Source organism: Amblyomma maculatum, chromosome 2 (genome assembly GCF_055883805.1).
Source record: "Amblyomma maculatum isolate TAMU_Amacu chromosome 2, ASM5588380v1, whole genome shotgun sequence".
In the NCBI taxonomy this organism is placed as follows: domain Eukaryota; kingdom Metazoa; phylum Arthropoda; class Arachnida; order Ixodida; family Ixodidae; genus Amblyomma; species Amblyomma maculatum.
The window spans coordinates 119,688,542-119,700,391 of record NC_139345.1 but is presented as its reverse complement, the minus strand read 5'-3'; the positions used below and the strand labels follow the sequence as shown (position 1 = coordinate 119,700,391).

Here is an 11,850-nt window from a genome sequence, read left to right as displayed (position 1 = left end):
ATCACCAGTCAGTTTCAATTGGCCGTACATGGGGAGGTGACCTTTGGGTGACTCAATTTCAAATTCACGCAGAAGCTTGTCAGCGACGTGCGGTTGTCGGGTGCCTGCGACGATAAGATTTTGCTCCCACGTGGGGAGGAGGCTGAGCGATGCTGCGGCCTGGGTGCCCAGGTAGGCCGCGAACGCTGCTCCCAGCTCGCCATGTTGGAAGACATCCTTGAGAGCGACGGTCACCCGGGGCTTCAGGATGATGACAATGTCTTCGGGGTGAAGCCGCGGAAACGGCTTTGGTTTCCAAACGGGTCCAGAGTTACGTGGGGGCCCGCCGTGAAGTGCTGCAGCGCGCGCAGCAGCGTTTTGCTGTGTTGAGGGGTCATTGAACTTGGTGTCCGCCTTCTTGGCGTTCCGCTTGCGGGAGCGGCGTTCAACCAATTTGAATAGCCTCGGGTTCTCGATGGGCGCAGAATCCGGGCTATCAGGCGCAGAAGTTGCCGAAATCTCGGACCAGGTCATGGTGGCCGGGTCGTAGCCACGTTGTAGCTGTTGAGCCATCTTGCCGCTGTTGGGCGACTCACCCACGGCCGGGCTGCGGCGCAGCCGTTAGGCCTAGCGTCGCCGCCACGACACGCAAGTGATGATCGGCCCTAAAAATGCCTTAATAGTCCCACCTGTGTGCGGGTGGTGTCCACAGGTAGCTGCCAATTTCACACAGACAGTCGCAGCTGGCTTGATGGGGTTGAGGTCGAAATTTCGTTGCTCCAGCCAAAACTTTGGTGGAGCCGATACGCTGCACGTCCTCTCGCTTCGCGCGCTCACAGCGCCCCCTCCAAACTATAGGAGGCCGACAGGATAGCTCGAGCATACGCTACTTTCCGAGCATCCGGCGAGTCCGCGGAACTTTTCCCAGCAATCAAGGGATACTCGGCAATACTAGAAAACTACAGAGGAAGAAGAATGCGATATATATTCCCCACCGCACAGTTCTCTCAACAAAGAGGAAGCTGTCATTTGGAGACAAGTACAGACGGGTTCATAACCAAACCTATACACATACTAAACAAAATGCACCCTACCATATACGCGAACAGATGTCCGTGGTGCGATAAAGCCCCACACTATATCACATTACATGGGCCTGTCAAAATATAGACGTGGTCACCAAAATTCGAAACACGAGTGCGGAGCAATGGGAGACTGCTGTCCAGCGACCGCTGCGAAGACCAGCAAGGTCGGGTACAGCGAGCTCAACGGGCGGCAGTAGCCAGCTGAGCCCTGGACTGAGGGCGACCGATCATTCTGTAGAAGTGGACGAGGTCGACGGAGAAGACTCTTATGGATGCAACAAGCAGACATCTCTAAGATGTCCCAAAAACCACCAAAATGAATATAGGGCTAAATAAAGTTTTTCCTTCCTTCCTTCCTTCCACTGCATATTCCACAGTGCTCTCGGAAATTTTTTTTTTTTTTTTTGTCTTGATACTCGCATACACAGCGGTTCAAGACGCCATCGCTTCGTGGTGCATTCACTGTGACTACTTGCCAAGTTCCATTAATGGAGCCAGAATAGTACGTGTTGTGCGGCCCCGGTACATTTGCCACGGTTTCCGCTCGGCCGGTCTTGTAAGCGCGCAGACGGAACTTGACTCTCGTAAACACGGACAGACCAGACTGCTTGCCTTACACGCTTCTCATCCTCCCCCTCGCAAGATTCACGTTTAAACACTTGTCTGTGGGAACGGTGAGCGTCAGGCAGACGTCTACCACCGAGTTACGTGCAGCCACGCACGTACGTATACACTGTATACGTGTCGGAGCGCATAACTATAAACCGTGGAAACATACAGGCTGCGTCCCGGCGCAGTAAGTATGCGCAGCATGCAATGTGCAGTACGTTTATAACTTTGAGGCTAGCAAAGGGACGACACTTGTTCAATGACGTCGGCTGTAATTATGGCCGCATCTCGGTGAATTTAGAGAGCGCGCCGTGAATACTTATGAGTCGGCGCTGCATCTGCAGAGGGCGCGGCTGCCGACAGCCGCGAGTGAAGAGTCTCAAGCGCGCTGCCGCCGCCGCCGCACAGGAAGTTATTGCATGCTTGAGCGCGCGGCGGGGGAAATATGATTATCGGGTTCATATGTTTTCTGTATGTGAAGGTTAGAAAGCCACGCTCTGATTGGCTGTTTCGCATGGCCAAGTGCTCTAACGAGCTAGCGCAACTCTCGGTACCGAAAGAAGAGGGGAGAAGGGAGGGGAGGGGGGGGGGGGCACTTTTATTTTGATTTTCCCTTTAATTACACGCTGGAACGACTCAGTGTATAATTTACGCGCGTCAAACTACCTCTTTGCTCTAAGGCAAAAAAAAAAAAAAATGTGCGGTGACGGCCATGACGTGTGTTTGTCAGTTAATCTACCTTGGAAGGACTCGGCCATTGGGGTCAGAGGGTGTCACTCAGATTCTCAGAATTTAGTTTTTGAGCTTTTTTATATGACACTATTTCTCACATTACTTCACGCTGCTGTAATTTGGTCCACAAATCTGGCTAATCATACAAAATTCATCCTCCTTAAAAAAAAACTTTCGCAGTTGGAGGTAATTTGTTGAATGCTACTTGCCGTGATTTCTAAAACGAATGTCTAAGAAAAAAAAAAAAAAAAAGCAAAATATGTAAAGTAGACTCTGTGTTCGGAATTACAGAAGTTCCGTAAAATTGAATACAGCAGCCAATCCGTAAAATGGACACCAATGCTTAATCCTCGAGCAAACTGGGATTCTGGGACACTCTCAAGTTGAGTGGTGCAGAGTTGATTGAAAGGATATCGCGCGACCTCCTTACTCCAGGAGAAGCTGCTCAGCCCAGAACAACCTGAAAGAACGCAACAGTTGATCAGCACACCCGCAGGACCTGAGCAGTTGAGATATTAGTAATGATGATGAGTAATATTCCGTCCGATGTTCTTGATTTCAAATACTGTTACTTCATCCCACACCGTGCTTCATCCTTTAAGCGCATCCCGGCGAAACCCATAGTTTTACTATATTTGTCTGCTCAAAGTCACAGCAGAATGAGAGTCTGCATGTTCAGGTGTGCGTCTTGATTCCACAAGCAGCATCTTCTTCCCACATTCGACCACGGATATTCTACACGATTACGGAACCTTCGCTGAAGTTTTCCGTGTACCGCCGCCTAATGGCTGCCGTGCCACTTGTTTATTAGGACTAGCCACAGTATAGGACCACGGCCGGTCTCGAGGGAGAGCGCGCGCTCTTTACCGCGCTCTCCCTCGAGACCGGGCGTGATATGACGAATGCGGCTACCGCGGCTGGGGCCGCCGAAGGGTGTTTAAATTAATGAGAAACTGGAGGCATTCCGCTCTGGTTACAAGTTCTTGGCTAGGATAAAAAGGTTACTCTTTATATGATTACCCCGTACCTTCAAAAAGAGAAAAAAAAGAAAAGCAACAGAGCTGCAGCGCCTGAACGATTACGATAGATCGTTCTGTTTCTCGTTTGTGTGCACTTTTATCAAGCTTTATAATGTGGTTTAATCTCTCGCACCGTACATATAAATAGCATTTCTTTTTTCTGTTTTGTCATTTGCACAATCTGAGCTGAGAATGTGCATGGTGTGGAGCCCGGGCGCCTGTTTGAACTACTCCTGAGCTCGAACATCAGACCGCTTAAGTGGGTCATTACGAGATGGAGGACAGAAGTCGCAGCCAACAACCGGAGAGTGAAGGCTGACGCACGTGACATTCTAGTATTGAGGCATACTGCATGCATGAGGTCACGTCCGGTCATGACCGATGACCTCACCAGGCGATTCACGCCGCACCACACAGCATACCAAGGCAGACGGAGTAAAGCAGAAATCAGCGGCGTTTCAAACAAAGGCTTTCGCCTGATCGCACTTTAGCGCTCGTTCGTTCATTCGTTCACTTTTTATTTTTATTTTTTATTTTTTACGTCCAAAGGCTTGTCCGCCGAAACTCTGCTTGCTCGTTGCCACGGTTGGACTTCTTTCGGAACCAACTCCTCGGATATTTTAGTCCTCATTTCCTGTACAGCAAATGACGAATCAAATGAGCGATCAGGCTTTAGGCCTAATTCGCTTCTGTGGTTAGTTGAGCTCTGTGCGAGTGAGTGGTTACGAAAGCGAAGAAACGAAGAGGGATACGTGCTCTGGTGCATTACCCACCTCTCTGGTGAGAAGCACGTCACTTTCCTGGCAAGAAATTAGTACGCTCGTTTAGGCGGGCAGATGAGGTTAACAAGTTTGCAGGGATCAAGGACATATGTATGGATATGGCACAGGACCGGGTGAATTGGAGGGATATAGGAGAGGCGGCTTTGCCAGCAATGGGTATACAGTCCGGCAGTTCCGGATGCTACTGATGATGAGGATGAGTATCCAAACAGCCGGCCTGCGTCAGCGTCTATATATACTCTCCGACCTCGGCTAGCGTGGACAGCTAGCGTAATATTGAAAATCAAGTGTGTCCACGAATTACTGAGGTGTGCATAATTGTGTTGGGTATACATTTCCTTTTAATACATTTTTTGTAGTGATTGAGGCTGCGAAACCGCGCTATGATGTTTATGAAACTCATCACGAAATACACGCCATGTTGACCCGCTCGCGCTGCAAGAATTCTTCCTGTGTGTCAATTGCGTGGGGATAAGGCCCGTGAGTATACATTTTTCTCTCGCCTGTGTGGAATAGTTGTGAATATCTGTTGTCGCTGCGATAATAGAAACTTGCATGTTTGCTTGAGTTTTCTTTTTTTTTTTTTTTTTCGTTTGTCGTCCGAGTAACGGTAACGTTGAGCACTCATCGAATTTGTTTACAATCCAATTTGCGGATACCGGTCTCTGGTTTCTTTCGTTCAACATATGTATCTCGCACTGGGCATATCTGTGAAGGCGACGTGTACAGTGGCGATAATCAAAACGCTCTTCATTAATATAAGTGCTTTCTTTGAGACAGCTAGAGTTGACACTGACAGCCCTTATATTAGCCCTACAAACACGTCTGCCTGTCTCCTGCTTGCAATGATTCATGCTTGCAATGAATCTAGTTAGCCTAAAAGGCTTGGATGTAAGCGCGCTTTTTGAACTTTTACAAACGCGACAAGTTGTGGCTAATTTTGTTACTTATGTGCCCTGCGGCTGTGTTATATTTGAAACAGACGTCATGCATGAACTGGTTCCTCACTTTATATTTTGCATTAAACTTCCTTGATATGTATTGAGTATAGTGATCTTTGAGGATTGGAAAGGTTGGTTCTACACAGCTTCATAACATCACAGAATACGTAGATGCCGAGGACACATAGACGGCGAAGAAATTACGCTATGAAACAGTCGACGTTGGATGCACGCGAGACAGCGCTCTCCAGCTCGTGCTTCGAGGACCAGCAAACCCTCGTGGAAAGAGCCAGATCGCCGGCCTTAGCCTACGGAATCCCGGAATAAGGATCCGGCCAACCTTCCCATAAATCTTCCTCCCTTTTTCCTATCAATAAACGCTTTCATAACCATCATCGGACGAAGACTTACTTGCGTGTCTATCGGTTTGCAGCTGTTCTGTTTTCAAGGGCATATATAGGAAAAAAATTCCCACGAGAAATCAAGGAGGACTGCATGCGCGGAAATTCGGATACGTTCCAACTCTCAGGGGGTCGAAATTAATCACAAACTAATAATTAGCCGCCTCTCGGTGTCCAGGGCGCACCGCCCTGCGATTTCATTAATAACAATAGGGAAGAAGCCTATTCATCCGACTGAATTTGCCACCAGGAACGTACCAGTCGCTATTTCCGCCGAGAAGCGGCGTGTGCATAACGCGCTCCCTTGTTCGTCGTCAGGGCGCTAGCGCCCAGGAAGAGCTGGCGCAAATCAGTGAAACGGGAAGGGGTGGCCGACCCAGGGTTAACGGCAGCGACCCCCCTCCCCCCGAGCGACGCGCTACCGCCCGCATATTTTTAGCCCCCAGTCGCAAAAGGCGGGACCGGTGCGGAAGCGAAAACAGCGCGGAGTGGGGTGGGGGGTTAAATGAAGCGGTGTTAACAGGCGGGCAAGCGGTGCTCGCGCACATTCAAGGAGAATCTGCGGAGCGCTTTTGTATTGGCGTGAGTTTAGAGTCGTCGCCGCTTTACCGTTCTCCTCTCTGGTCGCGGGGGCCTTTTAATCCTCCGGTTCTGACTCTCAACAGCCCCGTAGCGGCAAGATTCAAAGACGTAAGAACTAACAAAGTTGGCGAGACGTACTCCATACCCCAGTGGTAAAAGGTTGTGCGCTTCCAACAAGTGCTCACGTCAAGAGCGTAATCTCCCCTGCCCTCCTTTCATTCTGTTCGAACAGCACTTCTAGGGCCGTATTACAGACGGCTCACACTCACAATTACACTCACACTCACAATCTTCCTATTGGCCAGCGGCAAAACGGTGGGAGTGGCCGTCCTTTACATCATCGACGTCTGCTGTTTACGTCATGAACACACTTGAAGTGGTGACGTCGACTACGGGCCAATTGTGAGCGGGGGATGTGAGCGACGCGAGCCGCTCACAACTCGTTTGTGAGCGCGCTCACAAAGGAAAAATGGCGGTGGTCTATGCGGCGGCCGGCGCTCTCGTGAGGCGGTAGCGGCGGCGCCCCGACGCGATCATCGGCAAAGGACGGTGTACGAAGACTGTTTGACGTGCCGGGCGAGATGTTTCGACGCATGTTGCTACTCGAGAAGCATATAGGACAGTGACTGTGCGACGCGACGAACTGAGATAGGTGTGTGCGGCCGAGTGCGCTGTCTGTGTGGCGGCAGATAATGTATGCACTGCGCTTTTTCCGAGCTCCTAGTGGCTTCCAAACCGCTACTGGCAACGAGGCGAACATCGGCCTCGCGCAGCCGACACTTCAAAAGCGTTTGCGGCATGCAGCAAGGCGGCGGCGAAGAAAGGCTTCCTTCGTCACGGCAGCATACCGGGCGTCGTCGGGTTTGTCGACGGCCCATCGGGCGTCTACGAGTAGCCTTGTGATGTCCCTGTTTTCAGATATGAGATGCCGACATGATTTGGGCCATGAACCTCCCTACGTGGTATCTTGGCATGATGCTTTCTTCTGGCGGCCTTCTCGGCTGCACACAGGCATGACACAGGCCGAGGAAGGCCTTCTGCGAGGCGTCGAATTCACGACAGTGAGCCGTGCTGCTCTTTGCAAGATAAGTTACGGTAGGCTCCACATGCCTCACATGTATTGCCGTTCTTGGGCTTTTATAAAAGCTGAAACGTAAGACACGTCGTACATTTTTGAAATGCCTACGTAAGAAACGAATATGGGAATGCGTGTGTTTGATGCCTGTATTGAGTAGGAATGGGGCACCATTTATACCGATATGAAGTGCAAGGCCGTCCTTACAGCAGTGTTGCTGAAACTTTCAATCATTCATTGTCCGCACTCCCATGAATGTCATCGTCAGCAAGACCTGGCAATGAGGTACTTGATGCGACTCTTCCATTGTGTCAGTTTATGAGGCTGTTGAGGTCGACAACGACGAAGAATGTGCTTAACAGCGTGCCATTTTCGGTTATGCTGGTGAAAGGGGCACCTGTTGGAGACATGGCTGCCAGTGTCATGGCATCCCGGTCCGGACTCTCCATAACGGCTATAGAACAAGGCATACACCTCCACAAGGTTAATGGTGGATAACTGCGTAGGCGTGCTGAAGAGCCGCTTCCAGTGCTTGCAAAAATACTAGACGCTCCTCTACCAGCCAGAGCGTGTAACATGTGCCGTGTTGCATAACTTCTTTGGATGTCTTCCTGCCTGCAGACGAGGAGGGTGCTGCTGGCTTGGACAAGAAAGGGTCACATCTGTGTACCGGCTACTTGAAAGTGGAATCACTATTGCCATGCATACCTCTAGGGAAAAGCCATACAGAATCATGTTAGCCTGTTCCACAGAACCTGCCACCAGAGCTGGCTGGCACAGCTGCCCATGGTACGGCAACAGCTGCGGCGTCAATGCCAGCACAACAATCGGCTATGATATACCACACGTAGCTGACCAACTCATCGCAGGCAGCCAAGTGCAGCGCCTTCTCGTTTCATGTCTGTGCCAGAAACCTTTGTGATAATGATGAATCTTCTCGAACCTCATCTGTCAAGTCAAATTTGTCTTCGTACCCCCCCCCCCCCCCCATTCACTGTTGCTTGCAACCGTGCATGTTGGTGTTTGTGTGTGTGCCTGTGTTTGAGTACATAATTAAAGTGTTTCACAACGAGGCAGCAATTGTGATGCCTATCGGAATGGGAAAGTCTCACAGAAGTTTTTTAGAAGCACGTGTATCAACTGTGCCCCTTTATTTTCCTGCAGCGTTTCACACGCTTGAATATGCAGCAGTGAAACCAACTGCCTGCAATAGCACAGGCAGTTATTTGCACGTGCTGCACGATTGTGCTACACAGAGAAGACATACACGAATAATTTTTTAGAGCCTGTAAGCTGGCACTGTACTCATCGCAGGTCTGACACACTTCAGAAACAAGAAATGAAAGTATTGTGCATAAAACTGCGACTCAGAGGCATGACACAAAATAATAGTTGCTTAATGATTACAGGCGTGCATAGTAGTTGTCATAGGTTTGGCACATTTCAGAAGCAGGAAACAAAGTATGGCTCTTAACAGTGCAGAAACATGACACAAGTAGTGCTATGTACAATGTTTGCATAAGGTAGTCTCCATTAGTGAACCTTCCAGGACTACAGGCCTGCATATACTGTTAGGACGCATAGAAAGCATTTGCTTAATGCTAAACAGTGTAAAGCTGACAAATTGAATGCATAATATTGCGAGTTTTAGTGCTCACAGTGATTGTAGCGTACGCAGAAAAACATCACATATGCATCAAGCAAATGGTGTGTGGGCAGAAGGTATCGCTCAAAAACAAAGCAACTCAGTCATGAGAATAAAGAAAAAAAAAATACAGAGCACACTACAACGAAAGCTACATCGAAAGCCCTGTCACGGTGGCACTGCAGTGAATGAAGGCTTCGGGTTCAGTCACGGCAGGGGTGGAAGCATTCCCATGATCATGTTCTTTCCTAAACTATCCAGCTACATGCAAACAGATGATCATGCAAGGACAGAGCTTCATTTTGGCCTACACTACATGCTTCACAGTCGTTTTGTATTTCCTAAAGAGAAACAAATAGAACCACGGAGCCTGCACGTTGCACTTTCAGCACTTTTCTCATCGATACTAGTAGGCGCCGACCGAAAACACCTTCGCAAGTTGTCTTTGTCTATTTCCGTGTCAAGCGCTCCATGAAATTTTATCGCTGCAGGCCCTGAACTTCGACTGCATTCTATTAGATTTTCAGCATGCTCACGGCACTTGCACGGCATTTCGATTACCGACGACGCTAAAAAAAGCAGCACCTTCTCGGGGAATCAGCTGTTTGCTTGCAGGCCGCCATGTGCACGCCATGACGCCGCCCGCGCACCCTCGCGGCAACAAAAGTTCCCTAATAGCAAGTATAACTACAAAACTAAGAACGCTTCAACTTGAGCTCAATGTTAATCAATACTAAAAATAGTATCTTGACAAAATAAACCTTTGTTTGTTTTATTTATTGCGTATTAGTTGCGTCGTGTTAGAAAAAGTTAGGAGACGGTCCCTGCTCAGTTTTGTGCCACACTGTGGCATCAACGTTTGCCGAGGATTCGGGACTACTAGGGCGGAGCCACGCTAAAAGTCGCTGGTAATTGGACGATTTCGCATACTCGTCACGATTGACGTCTCAAGGCTGCGTCACAGCTTCGTAATTTTGACGTCACGCTCACAAACTTGTGAGCGGAGTCCGTAATTCGGCCCCTAGACGCTGTATGTTATCGCCGGAAAGCGGTGGCTAAAGGTAGCTTCTACATGACGTAGCAGGAGCTACTATTGTGGACCATGCCTAGCTCTCAGCGGGAAATTTGCAGCAGGTGCGATCAGCGGATTAGATAAACAGGAAACCGTTTCCCTGCGGCTGTTATCCGAAAATTCATGCCGGTGCGAGATATTCACATCGCCCCCTCGAAAAGCGCATTTACACACGTAATGAGCGTAATAAGCATCGCGGGCGTAGTTTTAGCATGTTTTAGCCTCAAGGCGATGGTGACGTGTTAGCAGGGGGCCGATAACTGAGTGCCGATAACTGATACAGGGCGTAGCTATCGATCCGAAGCAGCGCACTGCGTAGGGAGATAGTGGCAGTCTGCTGCGCGAGAAAAAAAAAAAAAAAAAAAAAAAAAAAAAAGAAAGAAAAGAAATAAAACAACTAAAGGTCTGTTTAAATACAAAACTTAGTTGCTCAATATCCTGTAGTCCGTTTCGCGTCCATGCTGGCGCCACTCGTATAGCGAAACGTAATTAGTGATGCCTTGTCACTTAAGTGCGCTCGAGTTAACTAGAAATTCTTGGTCTCCTTGATCGCGTTCTGTGCTTAAGTATGTCGACAGATGGCACTTTTTCTGCAACAAAAGCAAACTGGACATTTGTACTTTGTATTTTGTCTTTATATTGTTGGGGGAAAAATTCGGACGCACATAATGGAGAAATGTCGCAAGTCGAACATGCTACGAAGATATAACGAGGTAAAAAGGCGTTTCAGGCACTCCTGATGGGCATCACCCCCCGGCGACAAACATTGCCCTCTGAATGCTGACAAAGGCAATGCACAAAAATATAACTAAACCAGTAGTCGATTTTAACGGGCTGAGTCAAGCGGAAAAGCTCATACGAAAGCAACGGCTGTCGCTTCTTACCAGTTGTGACTTAACGTGAGTACGTTTCATGTGTATGTCTCGAGCGCTTTTTTTTTTTTTTTTTCAATCGTCTTCGGTTCGTGCACATTATAGGGCAACCAACTACACAAGACCGCGTACCAGAGACCTTTCGGCGAGGCGTACTGCGGTTTAGTTCGGTGTTCACGATCAGAAAGATTTCAAGGGAAAAAAAAAGGCAACTACATGCACATGTAGAGGTGGAAAAAAAGTAGGTCTCACCGAGATTTGAACTCGGATCGCTGGATTCAGAGTCCAGAGTGCTAACCATTACACCATGAGACCGTACAAGTTCCGACGCCGGGAATCGAACCCGGGCCTTCTGGGTGAAAGCCAGATATCCTAGCCACTAGACCACGCCGGAGATGGCACCTGCGTCCTTATAAAGGGTATTTATAGCAAAGGTGCCTCCCATGCTTCGTAATAGTTTAACAAAGTTGTGGCGAGTAACATTCAAAAGAAACGTGCGACAGCATCGATCGCACATCACGTGGACGCGGCTAGCACAGTTTCCAAAGGAATCATCGTCCTGTGGTAGGTGGAGACACCTATCGGCCAGCTTGGGTACCCGTTCTTGGCGCGCACAATTTCCAAACGCCTGCAACGAGGACGAGAAGTTTTTAAATTTCTGCGATAAATGAGGCTATCATGTCGGTAGAATTATATTTTGCGGTGCCCCGGGAGCGCATTTCATCAGATACATTTTTTTTTATTTATTTCTTAGACATTTCTGTGACGGCCAGCAGCCGCTCGCTGCTTTCTTCTGATGCTGCCGTCAGACAGATCCAGACCAAATGAAATGGAAACTTATGGAATACGATCCTTGGAGAAAGGAGAGAAACTGAGCTGGCTGACATATCCTGACAGCAACAGCTTTACTTATTTATTTATGTCGCTGAGTTTGCCACACGGCATAAAAGGTGGTGGTAGAGTCACAGGAATGTGTGGAGTGCAGCCATGTGCAAGAAGTCACACAAACTGCGTGCATAAATGTTGTTTGTTATCCATAAGTGTAAATGAGAGTCA

The 11,850-nt window shown here is 48.7% G+C and overlaps 2 non-coding genes across 2 annotated transcripts; both read right to left on the bottom strand.

Moving 5' to 3' along the window:
- Positions 1 to 11,037: 11,037 nt before the first annotated feature.
- TRNAQ-CUG (transfer RNA glutamine (anticodon CUG)) lies at positions 11,038 to 11,109 on the bottom strand. Its single transcript has one exon. It is a non-coding gene; the product is annotated as a tRNA-Gln (tRNA).
- A 7-nt stretch (positions 11,110 to 11,116) lies between these two features.
- TRNAE-UUC (transfer RNA glutamic acid (anticodon UUC)) lies at positions 11,117 to 11,188 on the bottom strand. The gene has a single exon. It is a non-coding gene; the product is annotated as a tRNA-Glu (tRNA).
- Positions 11,189 to 11,850: the final 662 nt, after the last annotated feature.